The 27,382-nt window shown below is 64.2% G+C and overlaps 1 protein-coding gene across 2 annotated transcripts in view; it reads right to left on the reverse strand.

Annotated features, from left to right (window-relative positions):
• The window catches only part of EFNB1 (ephrin B1), a 50,555-nt gene that overhangs the window by 21,926 nt on the left and 1,247 nt on the right, over window positions 1-27,382 (reverse strand). The window contains exon 1 of one of the 2 annotated variants that reach the window (XM_075435676.1): window positions 3,875-3,950. The exons of the other annotated variant lie outside the window; for it this stretch is intronic. The gene's annotated coding sequence lies outside the window, so the exon portion shown is untranslated. Of the gene's footprint in view, window positions 1-3,874; window positions 3,951-27,382 lie in introns of those variants that run through there. 2 annotated transcript variants of the gene reach the window in all.

Raw genomic sequence — 27,382 nt, forward strand, 5'->3', positions numbered from 1 at the left:
CTGAGGGAGCTGGGCTTGTTCAGCCTGGAGAAGAGAAGGCTGAGAGGGGACCTTAGAAATGCCTCTAAATATCTGCAGGGTGGGGGTCAGGAGGATGGGGCCAGACTCTTTCCAGTGGTGCCCAGCGACAGGACAAGGCGCAACGGGCACAAACTGAAGCAGAGGAAGCTCCAGCTGAAGATGAGGAAGAACTTCTTCCCTCTGAGGGTGACGGAGCCCTGGCCCAGGCTGCCCAGGGAGGCTGTGGAGTCTCCTTCTCTGGAGATATTCCAGCCCCGCCTGGCCGCGGTGCTGTGCAGCCTGCTCTGGGTGACCCTGCTTGGGCAGGGGGCTGGGCTGGGGGACCCCCAGAGGTCCCTGCCAACCCCCACCACCCTGTGACTCTGTGAAAGACGCGCAGGCGGCCGAGCCCCCGGCCGGCAGCCCCACACCGCACGCAGCAGCATCGCCACGCGGGGCTTCCGGGCTGCTCCCTCCGACCGCTGCTCCCCACCAGCCGCGTTTGCCCTTTGTCCTCCGGTTTCCTTCACATTTTTTTCCTCCATTTCCCCCTTCGCGTCCTCCCTCTCTCCTCTGAACGCAGCCACGAGGCCGGGCAGCGCTAGCGGCGCAGCTCAACCCCTCTCTGAGCTCTCAACCACACAGCAAGACTTTTTTCCCCCCCAAAACTCTTGCTTTGCGGCAAGCGATGGCGTGTGACGGCCGTCTCGGGGACGACTGACGACGGCTCCCAGCACGCGAGAGGCCGGTCCTCCAGGAGATTCTGCTTTGAAATGCAGCAGGCGAAAAGCAACATTTATCACAAGAACGGCAGAGAAAAAAGCGCCCAAAACCTGTCGCAGGCTGCCCGTACGCGGTGTTACGGCAAGTTCGGGCTGTGAGAAATTTTACTTCAGAGGGACCGGTGAAGGCAAAAGGGAATTACACTCGTGGCTTGTCTTTCGAAGGACACATCTTCAGATTTATCTGAACTGGGAAGAATGAACAGATCTCCTTTTAAATTAACAGGGAAAGTCACGTGCTGTGATTTCGGGAGGGATCTGCTGCACCCTCCACACATCACTGCCTCATCTCCCCCCCTCAAGGTGGCGAGGGTAAAAAAGGAAAAATTAAAATTCAGCTCAACCGTGATGCTGCAACCGAGACCGACGCGACTCTGTCCGGCAGCGTCCCTCCTCCTGGTGTCAAACCACAGCCATTAAAATTAAAAAAAAATGAATAAATAACTATTCTTGCTCCCGGCCGAGCAGGGCGTGCCGGGAAGGGAGCACCGGCCTCCACGCCGGCGATCGGCAGCTTCGCCATCCTCCCGGCGATTTTTGGGTGGCACCCGCGCCGAGGAGCACCCCGGCCAGGCGACCCCGGCCCGCGGCCCCCCGCTCCCGGCCCCGCCGGTTCCTCGGGAGCGATCAGGTGGCCGCGTCCGATTTCCTCATTGTTTCGGGAGGTGTTTTCTGATGGGAAAGGTGAAAAGGGTATTTGTGAGCCTTGTAAACCGATTCCTCCGAGTTGGGTAAACAAGGGGAGCTCTGTTGGCAGCGGGATGCCGGAGCGGAGAGACGGGATTACAGAGCAGCCTCTTCCCTGCCCCGAGCTGGGGGGTCGCTGGCGGGGACCCCCAGCCCCCGCGGAGCGGGCAGCCCCCCTCTCACCAGCACGGAGGGCTCAGGGCTCCAAGAAGCTCTGGCGGGACCTGACGGAGCGATCCCAGGGCCACCAGTGGGACCTGCTGGCAGGGCCACCGGCGTGGGCAGCGCCCGGTGGTGGAGGCGGCCGCGCTGGCATGGCCGAGGCGAGCTGCTGGGAGAGGAACGGGGTGGGAAGCAGTGATCGGCCCCCAAAACACGCAGCCGGGCAGCCAGGGATGGACGGGGCGGACGGCAGCCCTCGTGTCCCCGCGCTGTGCCTAGGTGGGAGACGCAGCCACCCCAGTACCCGGCACCTTTACAAACCTGCCAGCAGCCCTCCAGCCCCTCCTCAGGGAGAACCCGACCAGCAGACCACTTGAAAACACAAAGTTTTCAGAAGCGTGGGTGGACAGCCCTTCAACAACCTCCCCCCCCAGCCCAGGTGCTCCCTGCACCACGTGAAGCACAAACTCTTCGGGGCAGCCCCACCTTTCCCCACGTCCAAGCAACACAAGGCACCTCATCCTCTTCCAGGCTTTGCAGAAAACAGAACAACGTTCAGCAACGGCCTCCTCCTCCTCCTCGGAGACGCTCCGAAGCATTACTGCTGACACACATACAAGATGACATATGCTAAACCATGTTTTCTGCACAGAGATCCAAAAATAACTGGAGCCTACAAGGAGGACGTCTACTTCTGGCAGTGAAGGCTGCAGATGCCCGGCGGAGCGAGGCGGGCAGAGACGGCGGAGGGGCACACGGTGGAAATGGCTCTAAACTAAAAGGGGGCAGATTTAGATGAGATATTAGGAAGAAATTCTTCCCCATGAGGGTGGTGAGGCCCTGGCCCAGGCTGCCCAGAGAAGCTGTGGCTGCCCCCTCCCTGGCAGTGCTCAAGGCCAGGTTGGATGGAGCTCTGAGCACCCTGGGCTGGTGGAAGATGTCCCTGCTCATGGCAGGGGGTTGGAACCAGATGAGCTTTAAGGTCCCTTCCAAGCCAAACCATTCTAAGATTCTAGCATGGAGCCGCCGCGCGTTTTCCCGGTGCCCAGGCGGCTGAATCACACAGATAGCCGGGGTTGGAAGGGACCTCTGAAGATCACCCAGTCCAACGCCCCTGCTAAAGCAGGGTCACCTAGAATGGCTTCACAGGACCTCATCCAGGTGGGTTTTGAATCTCTCCAGAGAAGGAGACTCCTCAGCCTCCCTGGGCAGCCTGGGCCAGTGCTCTGACACCCTCAAAGTAAAGAAGTTTGTCCTCATGTTCAGACAGAACTTCCCAGGCTTCAGTTTGTGCCCGTTGCCCCTTGTCCTGTTGCTGAAGGCCACGCTGCCACAGCTCCCCACCCCGACACAGCCCGGGGGTCCTCCCAGCAGGACCCCGGCTCCCACGAGCTGCCGCAGCTCACGCCATCTTGGAACCACCTCCGAACAGCCACGGGAAATGGCTCTGCAGGCTGAAGGGATCCAGCACAAAAGCCCAAACTCTGTGTGCAAACTGGGTGTGTTCTCCTGGCAGGCACTCCGAAACCTGCGAGAGCTTCACCCGTTGCCCAACCGCACGCAGGATTCGACGCCCGCCTCTCTGCCGCGCTCCTCCTCGCTTCCTCCAGGAAACACCAGCGCTTCGCGGCAGCTGCCCCGGCACCGGGACTCTCTCTGCCCAGGACACGTGGCCACCAGTTAGAAGAAACCAGTCCTGTCCCCGAGGAGTCCGCCGGACACCGCAGAGCCACGCTCCAGCCTTCGGAGGGTCCCTCCAGAGCTCCGGCCGGCGCGGCGATGCCCAGCCAGCTGGGCTGCCAAATCCCGTATTTTCACCAAGCAAGAGACATCGCGGGGTTGGTAGCAAACCCTGGGGCCACCACAGCAGCAGCTCCACAGCACGAGCTGGGCTGATGCCCAACGGCATCGTCGGACGCGGACGAGCACAGGGAGCCCTGCGAGCTCGAACCGAGCGCACCGCACACCCGCTCTCCGGGGGACAGGGACAGGCTCCCCCGGCAGACACCGGCACACCAGCCCCGCGGCACGCCGCGGCCCACCACCCAACCCACCCCACCCCGACAGCCGAGGACCACCAAAACTCAGGAACTGGACGCTCGACCCCACAGCCCCCGCCTCGCCCCAGTGCACCGTCCCAGTACCCCAGCAGCGCCCGCACCCGGAGGCACCGGACCCGTCCTCCTTTCCGACCCCCATTAAATCCTTGGGAACAAAGGTATCCACGAAAGGAAGTTAATTACAGCTTGAAGAACAAGGTTCCCCGCTCTCCTCTGCCTCCCGTCCGTATCTGTCATCTTCTCGCTTCTTCCATCAGGTTACTCGCCACCGCGGGAGAGGGTAAATAGGAGCACACGAATCCCCACACTCAGATCCTGCTGCTTTTATGTGCTCTTCTATTATTAGCCTCCTTTAAAAAGAGCCTTCGGTCTTTTTTTCCCCCCCCCTGCTAATCTGGGTATAATTATCTCCGCTGCCCTTCTGCAGACCTCTCCTCTTTCTGCCGCACCCTTTGGAGCCGAGGGGGCCAGCACCGAGCCCAGCGATCGCAGGTGACCAAAAGCAGCCTCCCATCTCCTCACCACCGGCCACCACTGCTCCAAGGGGGGGTTTCCAGCCACGCACAGCGGCACCTCGCAGCCCCCCAGCTCCCCGCCGTCCCCGGGCAGGGGCACCCGCCTCGGCCGAGCCCCCACGGCCGCCCCGCGGGGCAGCCCGGCCCCCTCCAAGGCGCTTTTTCCGCGTCTGGGGTTTAATGAGGCCCCATTCAGCCCTCCCAAAGACAAAAGGCCCTTCTCGTTGCCAAACGGATTTACACGACGCCATCAGTGAGGCATAAACGGGTTGCCATGGCAACTCGCACCCCGACCCCCCCCCCCAGCATGGGGATGCCATTTGCCAACTCAGCTTTGCTGCCCCAGCCCCGCTGCTGCTTCACGGCCAGCTGCAAGGCTGGGCACCCGCTGCTCCCAGCACCCACCCACCCAAAGCGACCCCCCCAGCTGCCACGGGTGCCGTTTCTTGAGATAAACTGGAAGATGCTGGAGCCAGGCTCCCCTCCCGGTGAGCTCCACACCGGCAACCGAGTCCAGGTCACGGTCAAGCCAGGGTTCAAATTCAGCAGAAGGCAAGCAAACACCAGCCGCAGGGGGAAAATGAAACCGAAATACCCCACCCTGCCCCAAAAGTCAGGAGGACGGGGCCAGACTCTTTCCAGTGGTGCCCAGTGACAGGACAAGGGGCAACGGGCACAAACTGGAGCAGAGGAAGCTCCAGCTGAACCCGAGGAAGAACTTCTTCCCTCTGAGGGTGATGGAGCCCTGGCCCAGGCTGCCCAGGGAGGCTGTGGAGTCTCCTTCTCTGGAGATATTCCAGCCCCGCCTGGCCGCGGTGCTGTGCAGCCTGCTCTGGGTGACCCTGCTTGGGCAGGGGGTTGGGCTGGGTGACCCCCAGAGGTCCCTGCCAACCCCGACCATGCTGGGATTCCGCGATTCAGCCAAACCACCCACCCACCCAGCAGCCCCGCCGCACAGATCCTGCTCTCCCCGTCCCCGCACCGGGTGCTGCGCAGGGACGTCCGGACGAGGCACAGCGAGGAAGGAAAGCCTGCTCTGCTCCCAAAGGTGCTGGACCAGGTGGTCCCAGCAGCGCTTAGACCCAGGTTATGGCCAACCAAGGAGAACCGAGCAGAAGGCGGCTCCAGCCACCACGGACGCTGCAGCGGAGGGGTCAGCGGCCAGGCCTCGGGACGGCACCCGCAGCCGGCGGCTGTCACTGGAGCGGGGTTCCTGCGCCAGCCCTCCAGCCGCTCCGTGCCCCCGACTCGGGATGGGGACTCGGGGCTTTCATCACCCCCCCAGCACCCTGCCTGGGTGCTCGCTGATGTGAGCGGGCAGTGGGGGGACGATGGGGACCCCCGCATCACCACCACACGCGGGCTGGGGGCTGCCAAAGGCCGGTGGCAGCACCCACAAAACGGCAAACCTTGTCCTTTGTCCCCTCGGGGGCTCGGCCAGGGCGCCTGCCCGTGCTAAGGGAAAGGCTGCCGAGCACCCCAGCGCCCCGAGGAGGAGGAGGAAGAGGAGGAAGGCCCAGACCCCTCGCCGAAGCCAGGCGCTGACGTGAGCTGCCGTCCGCTGCTCCATCTCCCCACCTCACGCAGCACCCCGCGTCGCACCCAAACCCTGCAAACTAATGGTGTTAATCCAAACCCCGCGAGGGGGGGTGGGAAAAAAAAACCCCACAAAAAAAAACCCAAAAAAGCTGGTAATTAAGGGAGTTTGGCGGAGATTTAATTGGGGCCGGAGCAGCGGCGCAGGCGGCTGCTGCCACCTGCAGCGCTCTCGGCAGCCGGTGGCACGGGGCTCCGGGGACCCCCGGCTCCCACCCGCGCCAGCCGGGGTGCAGGGGCCACGTGGACAGAGCAAGGGGTGCTGGGGGGTCCCCCGGGCTCAACCCCCGCCCCACACGCACCCCTACAAACTCCTTCTTGCCAGCGCAACCGGCAGCTCCGCCAGTGACGGAACCAAGGGCTTGGCCAAAAAAACCATAAAAAAAATAAAACAAAAGGGGAAAAAGCGCCATATTTTTTCCCCTCAAGTGATATCGCCCCGCACCTCCCCTCGGCGAAATAAAGACGAGCCGAGGTATCTAATTAATGCTGCCGAGACGCGGGGAGGCCGGGGGCCGGGGGGCTGCCGGCGGCCCACAAAGGCGGCGTGGGGAGCGGTCTCCCCGCCGCCGCCGCCGGCATCCCCCGGCAATGGGGCCCCACGCTGGGAGCGAGGTAAGAGGGGACTCAAAGCGGGGTTTGTCAGGGGTTTTGTTTTGGAAACCGGGGGAGGGGAAGGGGACAGGGCTTGACAAGAGCTGACAGACAACTGAACAAAACCATAAGGGCCATGAATGGCAACGCGGCTCTTTAATTGGCGCAGGAACGGCGAGAGAAGTGAGACAATGAGGCGCGGGCAGCGGCGGCGCGGGCAGCGGGCGCTCACCCCCTGCCCGCCCGCCCAGAGGTTGGCAGCTGGACGCGGCAGCCGCCACCACCGCGTCCCCCACCCCCCAAAAAAATACCCCCCAAAGCCCGAGGGAGGAGGAACGCGGCAGGCACGAAGCCCGCGCGCGGGATGTGCCGGTGGTCAGCGACCCAGCGGACGGAGCTCGGGGTCCCCGCTCGCGTTTTCGGGCTTTGCTCCGGTCCCGCTCATCCGGAGGACGGGGGGCCCGGAGGGGGGAGAGGCAGGTTAAAAGCGAACACGGTTGGACCAGCGGGGTTCCCACTCCTTTCCTGACCCCTCCGAAAGGAGATGGAGGAGGTTGCGTCGCCCGGTTCCAAAGCAAAGAATTACTTTGGCCGGGGACGCGGCGGCGGCTGGGCGCCCACTTGGACGGGGGAGCGGGAGGACGGTGCCCAGGAGCCCAGCAGCAAGGCCACCCCGCCGACCGCCACGCAGCGTCACCCCCCACCCGGCAGAAGGAGGGGACCCGCAGCCCCCCACAACGCGGGGCTGGGGGGGCTCAGCCCTCCAGGCCTGACACCAGCCCCAAAGACCCCCCCTTGCCACCTCTCGCTTTTCCAGCTCGGCTGGAAACATGAAGAACTGCAAGCAAACAGCCAAGGGGTGAAGTTACAGCCTGTGGCTGTTCCTGGGGTGGGAGGAAGCCCCCTCCTCCCCGCACCCTGACCCCCCAGCTAACCCCGCACCCCGCAGCCGGGAGCCCCGAAACCTGCCAGCTTCCCACGGGACGAGGCTGGGTGCTCCCTCACCCCAACCTGCCCAGCACCAAGCGCTGCCACAGCTGCTGCACCCCCGGGGTACGGGGGGGGGTCCCCAAACCCCCCAGCTCCCCGCTTCACACCGCGGAGACCACCCCTGAAGGGAGGGAGGGAGGCAGCCGGCCTCGCACGTTTTCCTGAGGGCTTCCACAGAAATAAAGCCCACGTCTGCCCCGGGGAGCGGCAGGGACCTCCAGGTCCCCGGGAAGCCCCCTCCCCAGGCACCCAGCAGCCCCGCACCGCGTGCCAGCGCTTGCGTCTCCATCCCCGAGACCCCACCGAGGGCCGGGTGATGGTCCCGCTTGCGAGCGGGTCCCCGGGAGGGACAGGCTCAGGTCCCCAGGGAAGCCACGCTGCGGCCCGAAGGATTAACCCCAACACGAGGAACCGGGCAGGGAGAGGAGAAAGCCCTGCGGATGGCTGCGGGATGCCGGGCCCTGCCCCAGCAGGTCCCCCGGGTTCCGCCAGCCGCGGTGCCGGGGAGCAGCCACGTCACCCCGAGCCTGGCCACGCCGCGGTGACTCACGGCCGGGCCCTTTGATCGCCCGGCTCCCAGATGCGGCCGAGCGGGTTCCGTCCTTCTGGCTCGGTCTGGAAGCGCCATCGTCCCCAGCAGCGCAAAGCCCCAGCCCTCCTGTCGTTACCAGGACCTCAGAGAATCACAGAATGGTCGGGGTTGGCAGGGACCTCTGGGGTCACCCAGCCCAACCCCCTGCCCAAGCAGGGTCACCCAGAGCAGGGGGCACAGCACTGCGGCCAGGCGGGGCTGGAATATCTCCAGAGAAGGAGACTCCACAGCCTCCCTGGGCAGCCTGGGCCAGGGCTCCGGCACCCTCAGAGGGAAGAAGTTCTTCCTCATGTTCAGCTGGAGCTTCCTCTGCTCCAGTTTGTGCCCGTTGCCCCTTGTCCTGTCACTGGGCACCACTGGAAAGAGTCTGGCCCCGTCCTCCTGACACCCACCCTGCAGATATTTAGAGGCATTTCTAAGGTCCCCTCTCAGCCTTCTCTTCTCCAGGCTGAACAAGCCCAGCTCCCTCAGCCTCTCCTCGTAGGAGAGATGCTCCAGTCCCCTCCTCATCCTCGCAGCCCTAACTCGCTCGGCTGCAGCCCGCCTTGGACTCGCCGAGACCCTCCCAACCGCCCACCACAACGCAGGGCACGCGTACGAGCACCCCACCAGCTGCGCAGCGCGGCCGTGCAACGCCCGCCCGGTAACCGGGTGACGCAGGGCTCCTCACCTCCCAGTCAGCCCTTCCGCGGCCACGCTGCGCCCGGCCCCACCGGACCTCCAGCCCCACGCCACGGGGCTGAACGGCTCCGGGCTAGGTCTGGGAGAGGAAGCTAAAGATGAGTGACAGGACCTCAAAAAGCTGATTTTGCTTCCCCCCCTCTATTCCTCCTGCACACAATCTGCGAGCAGTCACCAAAGCCCGGCGAGCAAGCTCCTCAAGGCAGCGTGAATCCAGCCCCTGCCCCAGGATGCCACTCAGCGGGGAAGAAAACTGCCCCTTTCTCCCCAAAATCCTCTTCCTGGCGCTGCCCACATCCCCTCCTCACCGAGGGGTCCCGTTCAGGCACAAAAGCCCCAATTTCCTATGTGTCTGCAGCAAAGAGAAAGACCCTCCCAAAGGCTTCACCACCGGGAAGGGCTGGGACCCCCCCTGCTTCCCTCTGCCCACCCCTCCGCTGCTCCCAGTTTACCCAGTTCGGGGCTAGCTGGCACAGCAGCAGCTGGGAGAGGGGCCAGGAGGGAGGCCAGCGCAGCACGGGAGCGTCGGGTTCAAACCTCTCCTCCTGCCGACAGACATCTGGCTCGAGCTCGCTTCGATTTTTAGGCCAGCTCCACGTACGGCTGAACTCCAAGGAAGCGTGCACCGTCCCGCTGGGAGCGCGGAAGGAGAGGACCCGCAGGCCCACCGCTGTCCTGGGGGTCGTGGTCGGGCCCGGGGGTCTCGGGACGGGTGCTCCCCTCCAGCCCCAGCCCCAGCGAAGTCCCCAGACCCCGCCGCGACACGCGGCTCCCGCTCCAGCGCGAGGTTTACCAAGGCGCTAAGGAAAGCGTGGGTTTTGGACCTAAAAATAAACCAGCCCTGGGGCCCGGGAGGAAGAGGAGGAGGAGGAAGGCAGAGCAGCCGCCCCACTCACCAGCCCAGCGTGTGGCAGTTTCCAGCTGCCTGCGGACGGGGAGCTCTCGCCATCCCCCCCCCCAGCCGAAACCCTCCGCCTGGCCCCCCACGCGCGGGGCAGCGAGCCGCCGCGGCAGAGACCAAAGCCTGGCCCCGCTCTGCCGCCCGACGCCATTCCCCGGAGCCGGACCCCCCAAATCCCGGCCGCGGTCCTCGCCCCACCGCGCGCGGTGCCACCGGGCTGGGGACACGTCCCCGCCATGCCGGGAGCCGGAGAGGGACCGTGCTGCCAGCCCTTTCGCTGCGATGGGGAGCTCACTGCAGGAGTTTATTGGAAATCTGTCGGTGGCTGCACCCCGAGCCCCAGCCACGCCGAGCCGGGGGGCCCGGCTGCGGACCCGCTCCCCGGCGCCCAGCACCAGCACCCGGAGCTGCGGAAGCGCAGGGAGATCCAGCACCCACCTCGCACACGCGTGGGCAGCGACGGCGTCGGGGCACCCACCGGGAAAGGGGATTCATCCACCGTGCCTTAATAAATCCCCCGGCGAGCAGGGGTGCTGCCGGCAGGACGCACCCCCCCTGAACCCCACCACGTGCCCTGCTCACCAGACCCCAGATCACCTCCCCAGCCCCCTGGGACCCCCGGCTCCCCCTTCCCTTTCCGCCTCCCTCTCCCAGCGCAGGAAAGGAGCCCTTCGAAGGGCTCCAGCCTCCACCTGCCCCGCTCTACTCCGACGCACTAAATGCATTTTAGTCCTGCTCTGTACTTAAGGTGCCTTTTTTTGTTGTTTAATGTATTAAGGAGAAAGTTCAAACCTCTTGCAGTGGCTACGACGCGCTAATTTGGAACTCGCCGCGGCGTCGACGTTGCATTAAGTATTTCTGTCAACCGTGGGGACACACCATGTCTATGTAAGAAATTACACTAGCAATTATAGCTAAAGAGGCATGTAAAATTTCAAAAAAAAATTTTAATGTATTCAGAAATGATAACTGACATTCTTATTAGGATTAATCTAATTTTAGTAGAGTCATTTATATCCTGCCTCTGGATAAAAAATGAATCTCAATTTTAAAACCTGGATAAAAACTGGCATCTTGAAAAAAAGTACTTTTAGAAGTCACCCTGCACGATTAAGCGTGATGATAATATGAGAAAGCTTAACAAAAAGCCTTGCCATTAAAGAAGATATTTGTTAAACAAAATGGAAACAGAGAGAGCTACCAACCCGAGCAGGCACAAAGTCAGTCCGAGACTAGCGAAAAAGCGGGGAGAAAGAAAGTTGGGTCGGTTTAACTTATCCAAAAAAGAAAAAAATCCAGAGATTCAGCAGCAAGGAGCAGCCGCGGGGCCCCGAGGCTCGCTGGGCCACTGAGCCGGGCTGCGGGCACGCTGCGAGAGCGGCTCGGCATCGCCCACGTCGCCCATGGAGAGCACAGGCTCCACCGCGGCTCCGGCACCGGCTGGGTGCCCCGCGGAGCAACGCGCTGCGGGGCTCCTGCACCCACCTCAGCACTGCGGCAGCTCCTCGGGAATGGCCAGTTTGGGTGATCCGGGTCCCGGCAGCCTCCGTTCCCCGGGGCGGACGCAAGGAGCCTCCCCGCTCCCCCTCCCCACCCACCCGAGGAGGACGCTCTCCACCGCACGCGCTCCTGCTGCCCACAGCCTCAACAGCAACATCAGCCCCAAACCCACGTGTGGCTCCCAGGGCCCAGGCACCCAGGCGAGAAACCAGCCGAGATGCCTCCTCCGGGCATGCGTGGTGCTCCACGCCCCCAGGTCTACATCCTCCACATCAGCAGTGCTGCCACGGCCGTACCCACGAACACCACGCGCCGTGGCACACCGACCAGGAGATGCCCAGCCTGCCCAACACCATGGCACACTGACCAGGAGATGCCCAGCCTGCCCAACACCATGGCACACCGACCAGGAGATGTCCAGCCTGCCCAACACCATGGCACACCGACCAGGAGATGTCCAGCCTGTCCAACACCATGGCACACCGACCAGGAGATGTCCAGCCTGCCCAACACCATGGCACACTGAGCAGGAGATGTCCAGCCTGCCCAACACCATGGCACACCGACCAGGAGATGCCCAGCCTGTCCAACACCATGGCACACCGACCAGGAGATGTCCAGCCTGCCCAACACCATGGCACACTGACCAGGAGATGTCCAGCCTGCCCAACACCATGGCACACCGACCAGGAGATGCCCAGCCTGTCCAACACCATGGCACACTGACCGGGAGATGTCCAGCCTGCCCAACACCATGGCACACCGACCAGGAGATGCCCAGCCTGTCCAACACCATGGCACACCGACCAGGAGATGCCCAGCCTGCCCAACACCATGGCACACCAACCAGGAGATGCCCAGCCTGCCCAACACCATGGCACACCAGCCAGGAGATGTCCAGCCTGCCCAACACCATGGCACACTGACCGGGAGATGTCCAGCCTGCCCAACACCATGGCACACCGACCAGGAGATGTCCAGCCTGCCCAACACCATGGCACACTGACCAGGAGATGTCCAGCCTGCCCAACACCATGGCACACCAGCCAGGAGATGCCCAGCCTGTCCAACACCATGGCACACCGACCAGGAGATGTCCAGCCTGCCCAACACCATGGCACACTGACCAGGAGATGTCCAGCCTGCCCAACACCATGGCACACCAGCCAGGAGATGCCCAGCCTGTCCAACACCATGGCACACCGACCAGGAGATGCCCAGCCTGCCCAACACCATGGCACACCGACCAGGAGATGCCCAGCCTGCCCAACACCATGGCACACTGACCAGGAGATGCCCAGCCTGCCCAACACCATGGCACAGCGACCAGGAGATGCCCAGCCTGTCCAACACCATGGCACACTGAGCAGGAGATGTCCAGCCTGCCCAACACCATGGCACACTGACCAGGAGATGCCCAGCCTGTCCAACACCATGGCACACCAAGCAGGAGATGTCCAGCCTGCCCAACACCATGGCACACCGACCAGGAGATGTCCAGCCTGCCCAACACCATGGCACACCGACCAGGAGATGCCCAGCCTGTCCAACACCATGGCACACCGACCAGGAGATGTCCAGCCTGCCCAACACCATGGCACACCGACCAGGAGATGCCCAGCCTGCCCAACACCATGGCACACCAGCCAGGAGATGCCCAGCCTGTCCAACACCATGGCACACCAAGCAGGAGATGCCCAGCCTGTCCAACACCATGGCACACCGACCAGGAGATGTCCAGCCTGCCCAACACCATGGCACACCGACCAGGAGATGCCCAGCCTGCCCAACACCATGGCACACCAGCCAGGAGATGCCCAGCCTGTCCAACACCATGGCACACCAAGCAGGAGATGCCCAGCCTGTCCAACACCATGGCACACCGACCAGGAGATGCCCAGCCTGCCCAACACCATGGCACACCGACCAGGAGATGCCCAGCCCACCCAGGACAGGGATCGTGCGCGGACGGGGCAGGAGCGGGGAGCCTGCTCCCAGCCAGGGATGGGGCACCCAGCAGCGACCGGGGCTGGAACCCCCTCCTCCTACCCGCAGCCCCCCACTCAGAAGGGCACTGAGCGTGCAGGCAAAACGCAAAATGATTTAAGAATACGTGGAAGGAGTCTAACATCAAGAAGGAAAAAAAAAAATTCCTGAGCTGATTATTTTATTTCCTCCTGACAGTTTCAGCCACAGTGGCCAATAAATCCCGATCGCGGACTTTAAAACTGCTTCCTGCAGACCCTGGGACCGTCAGGGCGATGCCGGGCTCCCGTAACTCCCGCTTTATGGCGGCCACACGTCAGCTCTGCGCAGAGCCCAGCGTTTCAATAAAGATGACCATAAACCTAGATTAGAGATTAAACGACTGACTCAGAAGTCTGTCAGAGGAAGAAACCCGTTTCCCTGCAACTGCCTCGCCGCTTTTACCGACTAAGAGTTGGGCGTTTTGATGGTTTTATGCTGGCAGTAAATTTTCGGCCTGCCGACAGCTCGGCGTGCAGCAACCGCCACCCACGGCAGGCGACGGGGAGGACGCGAGCCCAGGCAGGGGCTCAGCCGACGCCGCGCGGATGAGAAGTGACAGGGCTCCTCTGCGATGGCACGCGGACGGGGACGCCGGCTCCGAGCGACCTTCCCGGTTCTCCGCTCCCAGCCCCCCCGGCCTGCCAGACGTCCTCGCTTCTCCTCCTCCCGCCTCGGCAGGGTCAGCGGCTGCCAAGGAGCAGCACGGGGAGGGGACACGGGACCGGTGACCCCGCCGAGGGCTCCCCGCCGCTGCGCAGAGCCAGGGACCCCGGGGCCAAGGCGCATGGCGAGCATCCCCGGTCCCCCGGCAGCCGCCTCTCGCCCCCAGCTTCTCACAGCAGCAGCAGCCACCATGGCAGAGACGCCTTCCAAACCAGCAATGTCGCGCGTTTCTTGCGCTCTCGTTTCCTGGATGAACACGCGGCTTCCTTTTAATAAGCACTCTCTCAGGAGGAGGAAAAGGGAAAAATAAAAAAGCAGCAGAACGGAAGGGGGATGACTCACGGTGAGGCCGCATCTCCACGACCACGGGAGTGCTGCCGACACGGGGCCAAGGACGCGGGGCTGGGATCAGGAGGACGAGAGCAGATCAAACGCTCGCCCTCCCCGTCCCGGGGAGGGGAAAGGCCTGCGGGAGCTGCGGGGATGGGGACGGCGGGATGGATGGAGCCGTGCACCCCCGGCCGCCCACCCTTTGCCCGCTTGGGTTGCAAGGAGCCGTCTCCCTCTCCTGAGATTCAGCCACCGCCTTCGCCTTTCCAACGGGACTCTCCAGCTGCTTGGTTTCGTGAAGACGTGCACACGGGGCTGCTCCGCACCAGCACCCGGTGGGGACGGGGAAGACCGGTAGGAACCGCGGGTTGCACCCAACAGGAGATGAAAAAACGCCCTTTTCCCCAGTAAATGAAAGAGCCGAGCCCGAGCTCAGCACGCCGAAGGGGGCCGGTGCCCTTTCTGCCGGCGTCTCTCAAAGTCTATCAAAAAGTCCCATTTACATCAAAATGCGCTTCCAGACATGCTTCAATTTTACTTTCCCCCTTTCATCTCCTGCCCCCCTCCCGCCCCACCTCACAGCCCTGTTGTGCTCGCAGCGTCTCGCGCGGTGGAGAGGACCGAGCGGGCTGCCAGGGCGAATGGGCAAAGCTCTAAACGAAGGGAGAAGCCGGAATCGCTCCTGGTCCCGCTCCAGCCGGAGCTGTGACCCCTCTCCTTGGCAGCTGCCCAGGGGGACGGCGCTGGCCGTGTCCCCACCATGGGGACGGGGACTCGGGCTGCCCCAGCCTCCGCTGCCGCCCGGGCTTTCTGGTCAGGCTCCGGTAACCACAGATGGTTTTAATGAGCTTTAACAAAAAGCCTCGGGCAAGGCTTGCAGAATGCAGTCCTGCACGGCCCGGCACCCTCCCCACCCCGCACAGCCTGCTCCCAGCAAGGAGGCTACTGGTGGCACTGGGACAGCCCGACAAAGCGCTCTGGGCATGGCACGACCGCGCATCCCAGCTGGCGATGACACGGATGGAGTTCAAGCCCTTCCTTCTCCGGATCCATCCCAAGAAATGCCAGGGGAGCTGAACGTGTCCACCCAGAACTGCCAGGGGAGCCGAACGTGCCCACCCAGCACCAGGCTCTCCTCCGCCGAGGCCGCGTCCCGCCTGCCCCCCGCCAACAATTAGGCTTTAACGAGCTGGTTTCTTCCCCCAGCCCGGGCCCCGACAGCACCGCGTCCTCGCTAACAAACTTCTGCGAGACCGTTAAAGCAGAGGCGTCTTCCCCAGGCTGACTGCCTGACATCCAAGCCCAGGAGTGAGATCCACTCCAGGTTACGACAAGCGTAAACGAGGTTTCATTCTGGTCTGGCCCATGACAGCCCAGCCCTGATGCCTCTCGCCGGGCCCCGTCCACCTCCCCTGACACGGAGCTTTTCCAGTCCTCCCTTCCTACCGTCAGCGTCTATTTTTAACCCCAGGCATTATTTCTCCCGGCGTGACTTCAGAACATCTCCGGGGACGAGGTGGAACTGCTGAGCTGGTACCAGGCAAAGTGACTCAACTCTCACCTTCAGAAGCACTACAGAAATCGCAGGAGCAGTGGATTTTCCTCCGCTCACATTTGCCTTTCCTCTTTTGCACCAAGCTTTGTCCGGGGCTCAAAGGGGAAGAAAAACCCGTGTCCACCAGCAAGCGACATGGCGGCAGGCTCTTTCGCTCCCTGCTCGTCCCCAGCGCCTTCACCAGCAGCTACGTTCACCTCTCCTGCTGCCAGCGTGAGAAAACTCCTGCGCCGGCACCCGCTGCCGGTGTAAACCAAGGTCAGAACCGTAACCTTCAAACAGCTCTTACGAGCCGAGGCTCCCACCTGCCAGGCACGGGGAACCAGCTCGACGAGCACGCAGAGAGGGCCACAGCTCCCCGGTGCACCAGGGAGACGGCGCTGTCCCCGCGGGGCCCCGGCCGGGCCCAGCGCGCCGGTGACAACGCTTCATTAGTCCCTTTCAGCCTGTCCTCCCGGCGCTGCGCGGCAGTAATTAACAGCCAGGTCAGCAGCGAAGCCCTTCAAGAATCTCTGCCTTCGGGGGAGGTTCTCCTTCCCCTCTGCTCTGCCCTGGGGAGGCCTCATCTGGAGTACTGTGTCCAGTTCTGGGCTCCCCAGTTCAAGAAAGATGAGGAGCTACTGGAGAGAGTCCAGCGGAGGGCTACGAGGATGAGGAGGGGACTGGAGCATCTCTCCTATGAGGAGAGGCTGAGGGAGCTGGGCTTGTTCAGCCTGGAGAAGAGAAGGCTGCAAGGGGACCTTGGAAATGCCTACAAATATCTGCAGGGTGGGTGTCAGGAGGATGGGGCCAAGCTCTTTTCAGTGGTGCCCAGTGACAGGACAAGGGGCAACGGGCACAAACTGGAGCAGAGGAAGCTCCAGCTGAACCCGAGGAAGAACTTCTTCCCTCTGAGGGTGATGGAGCCCTGGCCCAGGCTGCCCAGGGAGGCTGTGGAGTCTCCTTCTCTGGAGATATTCCAGCCCCGCCTGGACGCGGTGCTGTGCAGCCTGCTCTGGGTGACCCTGCTTGGGCAGGGGGTTGGGCTGGGGGATCCCCAGAGGTCCCTTCCAACCCCTACTATTCTGTGATTCTGTGATTCTGAGTTCATCAGCACAACCCACCGTTTGCCACTGTCTAACTCACCGAGCGCGGAAACCCCAGCGCCAAACGCCCGGAGACGTCTCGCCACGCAACACGTGCGCCATGCGAGCCAGGTGTTTACGGCGTTTGGCACCGAGAACCGACAAATAATCATTAATAGCATCGCCAGCGACGACGCTCTCTGCGAGCCAGCCCCGATGCCAAGCCCCACGGCAGCGGGCACTTCTCAAAGCCCCAGCTCGGGGCTGGCGGGAGCGGGAGAGCCCTGGCCGCAGAAGACCACCCTAACGCGGTGACATCCCGCGCCGTCGCAGTCTGAGCTGGGGTCTGGTTTCTGGGCTGGCTCCCGGGTTCGGCTCACCGGAGCTGGCAGGGCGCTGGAACACACACACGCGCACGGCCCCGGTGACGAGGGCAGGAAGCAACTGGAAGCCATCATCCCACCGCTCTCGTGTCTGTCACCCGCTCCCCGTCCCCGTGCAAGGAAACCCTTCGCACTATCAACAAATCGCTAACGGGATTCTCGCCCCTCTCCTCAGCTAGAAGCAGGCAGTGGGGGCTTTCCCAACGGACGGCACCAGGCAGGCGAGGTCCCAGGTCACAGGCACACGGGGTGAACTGGGTGCACCAGCCACCAGCTTCTGGAGGTACCTTCAGGAGAAAGCGCTCTCAGATAACTTCTTCCCTCTGAGGGTGACGGAGCCCTGGCCCAGGCTGCCCAGGGAGGCTGTGGAGTCTCCTTCTCTGGAGATATTCCAGACCCGCCTGGCCGCGGTGCTGTGCCCCCTGCTCTGGGTGACCCTGCTTGGGCAGGGGGTTGGGCTGGGGGACCCCCAGGGGTCCCTTCCAACCCCAAACGTTCTGTGATTCTGTGATAAGAGACACAAGAGTACCTCTGCTCTGCCCGCGCATTGGGACACAGTCGCAGCACACCAACGCTTCACCTGCAAGCCTGATGTCCCACAAGCCTCCAACTGCTTTGCAGGCATAGAGGAACCCCTGGGAGCTCTGCAGAATGGTCCATGTGCCCCTGTCCCCAGCCACGCACCCCCATCCCCAGCCACGCACCCCCATCCCCAGCCACGCACCCCCATCCCCAAAGAGCTGAAAGGAGGAGGAAAGGGCCCTGCCTGGGGGAGCCAGGAGGACCCTGCAGCCCTGGCCCAGCCCAGGTTGGGGACAGCAGCAGGACCCCCACGCTCTCGCTGCCACCGACCCCGTCCCGCAACGTGCCCAGGCACGATGTGCAGCCTTGCACCCCAAAACAAGCAAAAAACCCAGCTGAGCAGGGGGTCTAGGTGGGCACCAGTGCCCTCCTGGCCGGGCAGCACGACCGGCAAACCCCCCGCCCCGGGTCAGCACCCCGAAGGGGGGCACCCAACCCCCCGCAGCCAGGGGAGGTGGTTCTGGAAGCCTTTCGTGCCTCTCCGGGATGTTATGAAACCAGGCAAGGAGCACGAAACCGCCTGCCGTGGGTGGGAGCACCCAGGGCTACACGCAGCGCGCCGCAGGATTCCGGCCTGGTATGGGAAAGCACGCTGCGCTCCCCACCCCGCACACACCCTTGCAGGGTATTTATTTTATTTATTTTATTTTTTTTTCTTGGGAGAGAGACTGGGAAAGCACAAACAACCAGCGCAGCCCCACATGAAGGGGGTAATTAGGGAAGCAGCACCCATCGCCAACCAAGTCGGGGCAGAGATCAAAAGCGGTGAACCTCCCCGGGATCGGGAACCGCTCCTGGGAAGGGGCTTGCATGGGACCCCCGGCCCCACGGGATGGTCACCAGAGCTGGTCCCCGGGAGGGTGCTGGCTGCTCCCCACCGTCACCCCGGGGCGGGGTGCCACAGAATCACAGAATAGTAGGGGTTGGAAGGGACCTCTGTGGGTCACCCAGCCCAACCCCCTGCCCAAGCAGGGTCACCCAGAGCAGGGGGCACAGGACCTTGTCCAGGCGGGGCTGGAATATCTCCAGAGAAGGAGACTCCACAACATCCCTGCCGCCCCCTCCCCAGCCCTGCTGAGAGCCAAGTTTAATTCTGCAAAGGGAAAGGAGGGGGAAAGCGAGAGGCAGGCGGGTGGCTGGAGGGCAGGGGTCTCCCGAGCTGAGCACCCCTCCTGCCTGCGCCGGGGTGGCCCTGCAGAGCCCCTCCCCACACCCCCACACCCAACGCTCCCCACGAAGACACGCCAAGCCCAGCCAGCTCCATCGCCCTCCACACCCCACATGGCTTCCCTCCACGCCCTACCCCCAACCACCAGCTCCCATGCAGCCGAGGCAAGCGAAAGAAGAAAGAAAATGGGAAAAATTCTTCCTAGCGCATCAACAGGGGCACGAAGCCATGCGGGCGCAGGATGGAGGGGTGGGAGAGGGCTGGGGGCGCAGGATGGAGGGGTGGGACAGGGCTGGGGGTCTGGGAGGCCCAGCCGCTCGATGGAGCCTCCTCTCCTCTCCTCTCCTTCTCCTCTCCTTCTCCTCTCCTTCTCCTTCTCCTCTCTCTTCTTGTCCTCCTCCTCTCTCCTGTCTTCTCCTCCTCCTCTCCTCTTCCTCCGCCGACCCCAGCCCAGCACGGCTGCCGCTGCCCCGACGGCTTCGGCAATGAGCTGCGGCCGAGGGACCGCTAACGGGGCGCAGGGGAGGGGGGCACGGCACCGGGCAGCACGCACCGGCGCAGACGCGCAACCAGACCGCGTCCTCGCAGAATTCACACGAAAAGACAAATTACACAAATCCAAAACCAAACACAGCTGAAGGGGAAATTCCAGCCGCCTCCCGGCCTTCGCTCCTCCGAGCGCCTTCCGGACGCCCCAGCCCAGCGCCCCGGGCTGGGAGGACCACGGGGCAGCTCGGCCCAGCGAGAGGGACCGGGGCTCCGCACCCCGCAACGGCACGGGGATGGCCGTTCCCCACCTCCCGGGAAGCATCTCCTCCTCCGGCTGCGGAGGAAGCTGGGAACAACGGGATGCGCCGGTGCCAGCTCCAGCGGGGATGCTGGTGGGCCTCCCGCCTTGCTGCCCAGGGACAAGGGACGTGCTGGGGGGGACACGGCTGGGTAGAGGGGGGACAGGCAGCTGCCAAGAACCCTGCTCTTGCTCGGTGCGAGGGGCAGCTCCCCGTCATGGCGACGCGGGGCGCGGGGACAAGCCGGAGCTCGGCGGCCGCAGGCAGAGCTCACCCCCGCAGCAGAGGGGCTGCTGGCTGCTGCGTCGGCCAGACCTTCCCCTAAAAAAAAAAATAAATACTTTTTGCAATTTCTTCTTCTAAAATAATTGACTGATTGGCCGAGGCCCAGTTCCGTGCTGGGAGTGGATCCCAGGTTCGCTCTTGCGTGAAGCGCTTATTAAAGACATCAGAGAGGAGCGGAGGGCAAGGCAGAGCCCGGCAGGCCGGGGCAGCGGGGCCGTGCCCACACCCGGGGGGAAATTTCCCACCGCGCCCAGAGGGAAGAAACCCAAAAAATTCATCCCGGCCGACCCCGCCGCGCACCCCTGCTTCGGGTGCTGCCGGAGCTGCCCCCCCACCCCCCCCATAATCCCCAGCCCCAACGCAGAGCCCTTCTAGGGGAAAGTGTAACGCAATACCTGGAAAATTTCTCCCACCCGCTCTCCGCCGCCGGCTGCCAAATTTAAAACATATTTGCTGCTCGGCCTTGAAGAAACGTAACCTGCTGCTTAATTCCAACACGTTTATTCTTTGGGGGCAACGAAAAAATTCGCACTGCCTCCTCTCTCTCCTTCCACCCCGCGGCCCTCGGGGTGGGAGCTGCCAAGAAGCTGCCTGGGAGCCGTCCACCACCGAAACGCCGCGGAAGGGCAGGGACCTCGCTCTGCCCGGCCGGCGGCTCCGGTGCAGGCGCGGCGAGGAGTTTCTGAGCGGTGAGTAGGTGCCTTCAAGGCCCGAGCATCAGCTGGGGCTGCCCCCGGCCCGAAAGCCCTCGGGATGCGGGAGGTCCAGGGCACGGCCATGCTCCGGAGCAAGGGCAGGGAGCAGACCCCCTCCTCCTCGGCGAGGCGTCCCCACGCAGCCCCCGTCCCTCGCCCGCCGGCCGGGCTCCTCGGCAGGAGGAATTTTCCAGCGGGGCTGGGTTTGCGCGGGGAGGCTGGAGCCGTGGAAAGGGGCCGCGGCAGCGCGGGGCTGGGGGAGAGCACAATGTGTTTAGCAGACTGAGCGATCCGACAGGGCCCATTAAAGGAAACAATTTGTAATACAATAATTATTATGTCGTTTCTCTGGACCCTTTCCTAAGCCTCCCTTTAAACAGTCAGAGGCTCGACGTGCCTGCAAAAAGCAGACGTGATCCGCAGGGCTGGGGACCCCCAAGCCCCCACTCGCGCCGAGACAAGGCAGGCAGGGGCGATGCCCTCCGCACGCTCACCCAAGGGACGGGAGCTCACCCCGGTTTGCTGGCAGCCCCCCAGGGATGGCAGGGGGATCACCGGGAGCGCAAGGCGAGCCGGTGCTCCCCAAGCGCAGGGGCAGATGCCGGCGAACCCCCAGCATCAGGCGAGGGGTCTTCTCCCCGCACGCTGCCGGGTCCGGAGCCGCGTTTTGCCGGAGATCGTGGCGGGGGCCGCATCCTGGCAGCACGGCCAGGACCCGCAGCTCCTCCGGCCCCGCTTTTATGCTCTGAAGTTCTCGGCCGCACATCTGAGGAAAGCAGGCGGTAGCGAACAACAGAGCGAGAGCGAGCAACACAAATCCCCGGGATAATGAGCCCGGAGGAGGGAGACGGTGGGCTCTGTCTGAGGAGGGAGCCGTGCTTTTATTGGAGAGGCCTAAAAGGGCTATAAATCCTCAGATTCAAAGGCGAACTCGAGCTCTTTCAAGTCTGAGGAAGGCCTGGGATGTGTCAGCCGGGAGGACTAACCACGCCGCGTCCCCTGCTGAAGTGGCCTCTTCAGCAAAGCCGCGCTGCAGCCCGGGATATTACACCCAGATCCCTTCCATCTGGCAGGCCACGCCGGCAGCCCGCCCGGCAAAAGCATGGCCACCCCCCAGCTTTAAGGGGGGGGAGCGCCTTCCCGCCCATCCCAACACCCATCGACTGTTCGCCCCCCCAAAACCCCGGTGGGAGCCGGGGGGTCGCGGACCTCCCCCTCCCGTTGGGCCACCAAACTACGGCGAGCCCAGACAAAGAACGCCGGAGCCCAGCACCGCCGTGTCCCCGAGCATCGCCGTGTCCCCGAGCATCGCCGCGTCCCCAAGCATCGCCCCACGCCGCGGCCAGACCCACAGCTGCCGTCCCGGCACGCGAACCCACGCCCCAGCGTTTCGGGAACCCATCGAAGCGTTAAAATCGGCAGCAAGGAGGAGACGGCGTCGAGCCCCAGCCTCGCCACCAACGCGTGTGCGGCCGCCGCCGCTCCGCAGCCGTCACGAGAAGGAGAACACGCGGACCGTCGCGAGCAGCAGTAACGGTGTCAGGGCATTCATAGCTGGTAAGCTGTGAAAAGACGTTTCGCTTTTTCTGCAGAACCTCCCCAAAAGCCGCCTCGTGCCGAAAGCCAGGCGGGGCCGTCGCTGCCCAAGGCTGGGCTCATGGAAAGGGACTGCCGGGACACTCACGACCCATCACCGCGTGGGAGCGGAGAGGGACATGAGGAAGCCAGCTCCCTCCCAGGGAGGGCACCCACCCCGGGCTCCTCCCATGGAGGGGGACCCGGCCACTGTGAGGAAGACGCTTCCGAAAATCCGACCTGAAGGAGCAGGGACAGAGAGCTCGCGCCGCGTCCCCTGGGCACCCCGCAGTGTCCCCTGGGCATCACAGAATGGTCGGGGCTGGAAGGGACCTCTGTGGGTCATCCAGTCCAACCCCCCTGCCCAAGCAGGGTCACCCTCCGTGCTGGCACCAGCAAGAGCCAACCCACGGCAAACCAGGCCAGCACAAAGCCTCTCGCCACGGCCCAGCCCAGCCAACACAGCACACGCGGACGCAGGCGCAGCATCGCGGCAGGATGGAGCCCTCGGGGAACACCGAGGGAAGCTCACGGTCGGACGCCAACAGACCCCCTGCTCGGCTCTCCGGGCAGCCCCGCTGGCAAAGCCGGGCCCCACGGGCTGGGCACGGGCGAGCAGCCCACCTGCGGGCAGGAGAAGGCTCTTCCCCGGCAGCGCAGCCGGGGTTATAAATAGCCGGCGTTTTCGCAGCGCAGCTGCTGGGCTCGGCCGGGACGGCTCTGCCACGCCGGCACCTGAGCCGGGTCAGCGCCTGCCCGGGGGCGCCGGCGGGGAGAGCTCGCCGAGGGGGAAACACCGCCAGTGACCCCCAAACCTGTCCCCGGAGACCCCCCAGCCCCCGTCCGCAGCCTCCGCCGCGGCGGGCTCCAGCCCCACGGGAAGGGCCCCGCTCCCTAAAAGCACCGGGGCCGTGCTCACCCCACCCTGAGCGCAAAACCTCACCAAGCTGGACGCTTCGCCCCGGCTCGTCCGGCACCGAGCCCGGTTGGGCTGTCGGAGCCGGGAGCGCCGCGACGCCGAGGCCCCAGCACGGCCGTGAGCAGGGCACCGGTGCTCCAAGGCACCCAAGGGGCCAGGAGAAGCTCCCCGAAGGGTGCTGGGTGTGCGCTGAGCGGCACCCAAACTCCCCATGATCCAGCGAGACACCACCGGCCCCGCTCCCGCTCGCCGGGGGAGCCTTCCCGGCCGCAGCGCCAGGGTCGGGCCAGAGCCCAGCGCCCCAAGGCTCCCAAGGGACCCGGCTCTCCCCGGGCGAGCGCAACAACAGCCCGGCAGCACCGCCGCCGCGCTCCCGCCCAGCCCGGAGCCCTCCTCGCGCTGCCCCGGTACCAGCAATCGTTAATCCGACGCAGAAGGGATTTCAGGTTCGTTTCTCCCCGCCCCGTTCCGGCTGCCAGGCTCCACGCAGCACGTGCTACTGATCGGTACAAGATGTGTTCCCACCGGCTTCCCGCCTCGGTGCTGCTGGGCTCGGGGTGCCCCGCCAGCGGGGCAGGGACTGGGGGGCTGCGACCCAGGAATCCTACATGGAACCAAGGGGCCAGCCCTAGCGCTGAGCCCCCCGCGCCCAGGGACACCCCCAAAGCCTCCCGACGCCCGTCGAGCGAGGGGCTGCACGGGCACGACGGCTCTCTGCGACCCCCGGGACCAGCACAAACACGCACGGGGCAAAGCGGGGACCCCAGCCCACCCGCTCGCAGAGGAGCCCAACCCACCCAGCCCAGCTGCTCGCAGGGGACCCCAGCACACCCAACCAAGCCACGCGCGGGGGACCCCGGCCCGCCCGGCTAAGCTGCTCATGGTGGACCCCGGCCCACGCAGCCCACCCGCTTCCAGGGGACCCCAGCCCACCCAGCCAAGCCACTCATAGGGGACCCCAGCCCACCCAACCAAGCTGCTCATGGTGGACCCCGGCCCACGCAGCCCACCCGCTTCCAGGGGACCCCAGCCCACCCAGCCAAGCCACTCATAGGGGACCCCAGCCCACCCAACCAAGCTGCTCACGGTGGACCCCGGCCCACGCAGCCCACCCGCTTGCGGGGGACCCCAACCTGCCCGGCCCACCCGCTTGCAGGGGACCCCAGCCCGCCCGGCCAAGCCGCTCGCTCACGGGGGACCTGAGCCCGCCCGGCCAAGCCACTCATAGGGGACCCCGGCCCACCCAGCTAAGCTGCTCACAGTGGACCCCGGCCCACGCAGCCCACCCGGCCCACCCGTTCGCGAGGGACCCCAGCCCACCCGGCCAAGCCGCTCGCTCACGGGGGACCCCAGCCCACCCGGCCCACCCGCTCGCTCACGGGGGACCCCAGCCCACCCGCTCGCAGGGGCTGCGCCGTGCGAGAGCGCGGGTGCATCCCAGCCAGCGGCACGCAGCCGCTTCGGGACAGGGATCCAAGGAGCGGCTTCGAACCAGCAGCGACGAAGGGGCTCGGGTGCAGCGGAGGAGGGACGCAGCCCCCGCCAGCCCCCTCCCAGCCCTCCTCAAACAGAACTGGTCAGAAACGGCCCAAACGCCCCGTCCCGTCCCCGTGGCCCCGAGGAGCGGCAGCAGCTGTTTTGCTCTGGAGCAAGCTACGGCTCCTTTTACAATCAATCAGCCACCCCATCACGGCTCTTTTTTTCTTTTAAAGGAAGCAGTTAAACCCATTTTATAGAATCCAGCGGTATTTACCCAGCTACTGCAATAGCCGCAGCCCTGCCTTCACTTTTTTTTTTTTTAATTTAAGTTAATGAAGTCATTCCCAACCGACACGCAAGGAGCCCTGGGTGCTCCTTTCCCCCAGGTACAGCACGCAGGGCAACCTCGCCGCCGCGGCGTGGGCCGGGCAGGGGGCTCGCTGCCTTGGTGGGAGCGAGAGCAAGACCGGGGGGCACCCAACGGCCCCGCACCGGCCCAAGGCTCCCCCCGGCACGCTTCGAAAGGCTCCTCCGTTCCGAAGGGAACTCCAACCGGGACGCAGACCATCCAGGCTCGCTTCATCCAAACCGGGCTCGGTGATGAAGCGAAGCCCCGGGGAGGCAGAGGGGCCACGGGACCGCCGACGGGACCCTCCGCACCCCGCACCCCCCGGGAGAACCCCCACCTCCCGGCCCCGCGGGCCCAACGCGGCTTTTAATTAAAAATAAGCAGCGTGTTTTCACCATTTCCCAACTCCTCAGACCACAAAGCGCCTCGTGCACCCACTGGCACGGTAATTAAATTACATCTGCTCCGACAAGCGCGAGCCCACCGATGCAGAGCGCCAGGGCGGCCGCTCCCCTCGGGAACGGCCTCCCCGCGAGCGCTCTGTCCCTCGTAAAAAGGCATCGAAAAAAGGCAAAGCCACGCCAGGCTTCAACCCCGGCGCTTGCAGAATTCAACGGGACACCACCATGTCGTTAAAGACAGAATAAAAATACCACGAAGGATTAGACTTTTGTCTGGTTGCTGGCTTTTTTCCTACCCTCCCCTCCTCCATGCTATCTTTTTTTTTCCTTTTTTTCAAAAACGCGTTTGTCTTGTATTTGGAAAGCTGCTGGGCTGTTCCGCAGAGCCTGCGAGGGACCGGAGCCGAGTAAAACTTTATAGAAGGGAAAGGGAGCAAAGCCGAGCCGCAACGGCCCGCTCCCCAGCGCCGCGCGGATGATGTGTCCCATTTCCCCCACCTCCTTATTAAAATACTTTCTGGAGAGGCGAATTCCAGCCTGAAATGAATTTTCCAAACCAGATTTTATTAGGAACGCTTCCTTTTAACGGTCGGCACAGGAGCCCACCAGGGTCAATATTTCTCCAGAACCACAGCCGAGGGAGTTCAGCGAGGATTGAGCCAGGATTTCCCCCGCAAGTCCCGGCTGCCCGACACGAGCACGCTCCCACAGCCCCCGCCCCGCAGCGAAACCCCGCAAACACCCCCCTGGGTCACCACGGGACACCATCAAACCCACTTCGGCCCCCCGAGACCCCTGCCCAGGGGCTCCGCGCACGCCCCAGGGGAAAGCTCGCTCCAAGGGGACCCCATTTCTCCCCAGCTCGCCCCGAGCGCGCGTTTCTGACAGTTATCACCTTCCACCCAGCAGAAGCATTTCCAGGCCTGAATTTCTCCTTCAAAGACGTGGAATTAGGCGCAACAGGCAGACGGCGACCAAGGAAAGGGCAGAAAAACATTTTTTTTGTTATTTGCAGTGACACCGGCAAGGCCGCGCGGCCCAACGCGCTCTCCTTCTGTCTGTCGGAAAATTCCACCCAACGATGTTATTTTTAAAAGCTTTAGCTCTCTTTACTCTAAAAACAAGCGCCGAAGCTCGGCGGGGCGCAGGGCTGGCACGGACGCGGCGTCGCCCGCGGAGCAAGGGGGCTGAAAGCCCCAAGCTCGGTGGTGGGCGCGCGCGGGGGGTTTCAAGGCGTCTCAGCCCGCGCTGACGCGGGGCACGGCTTCTCCTCGAGCGGGGAGCGGACTCTGGACAGCCGGCGGCTCCCCAGACCGGCCGGCTCGGCCGCGAGGAGGCTGAATCTGTGGAAATCGGAGGCTGGGATGAAAAGGCGAGGGAGCCCAGAGATGAGACCCCGGGGTCGGGCCACACGGGCACAGATCGACGGGCGCGGGCGGGAGCGCGGCCGGGCACCCACGGCCCCACCACGGCCAAACCCCACCACGGCCCCTGCCCCGTCCCGGTCCCCCTCCCCGGCAGAGCCCTTTCTGGGTGAGAACGCCGACATTTCGGGCACTTCCCGCCTCCTCCCATCGTGGCGGGGGACGGATGCCGGCGCGCCCGGGGCTCGGTGCCAGTGTGGCAGCGCCCTGGCAGGCGGGGACGGTGGTGGGACCCCCGGCACCCAACCCCCAGGCCTCGGCCACCGAGCGCAAGCCAACGGGGTGACATGGCGGCCCCCAGCAACGCCAAGCCAACGCCGTCCCTACCTCCAGCCGCCCTTCCCCAACTAAAAAAGGTATTTTCTGGAAGCGATCCGCCCTCCGCTCGCCGACGCCGCGGAGCCGTTCCCGCGGGCCAGGGCTCCTTCTGCCCCCGGCCACGTCTCCGAAGGGAAGCAGGGACCGAAAACCCCACGGAGCAGGAGCACCGACGCGGGGAGCCCTCGCTGCCAGCGCCCGAGAGCTGCACCTGCCAAGTTCCTCCTTCCCCCCAACAAAAAAAGAAACAAATGTTCGGCTGGAATACAAGCGTCCAAGCGGGACGGTTGTTTAAATTGTCTCTGTTCTCTCCAAC

This window comes from Opisthocomus hoazin, chromosome 14, assembly GCF_030867145.1.
Source record: "Opisthocomus hoazin isolate bOpiHoa1 chromosome 14, bOpiHoa1.hap1, whole genome shotgun sequence".
NCBI lineage: Eukaryota > Metazoa > Chordata > Aves > Opisthocomiformes > Opisthocomidae > Opisthocomus > Opisthocomus hoazin.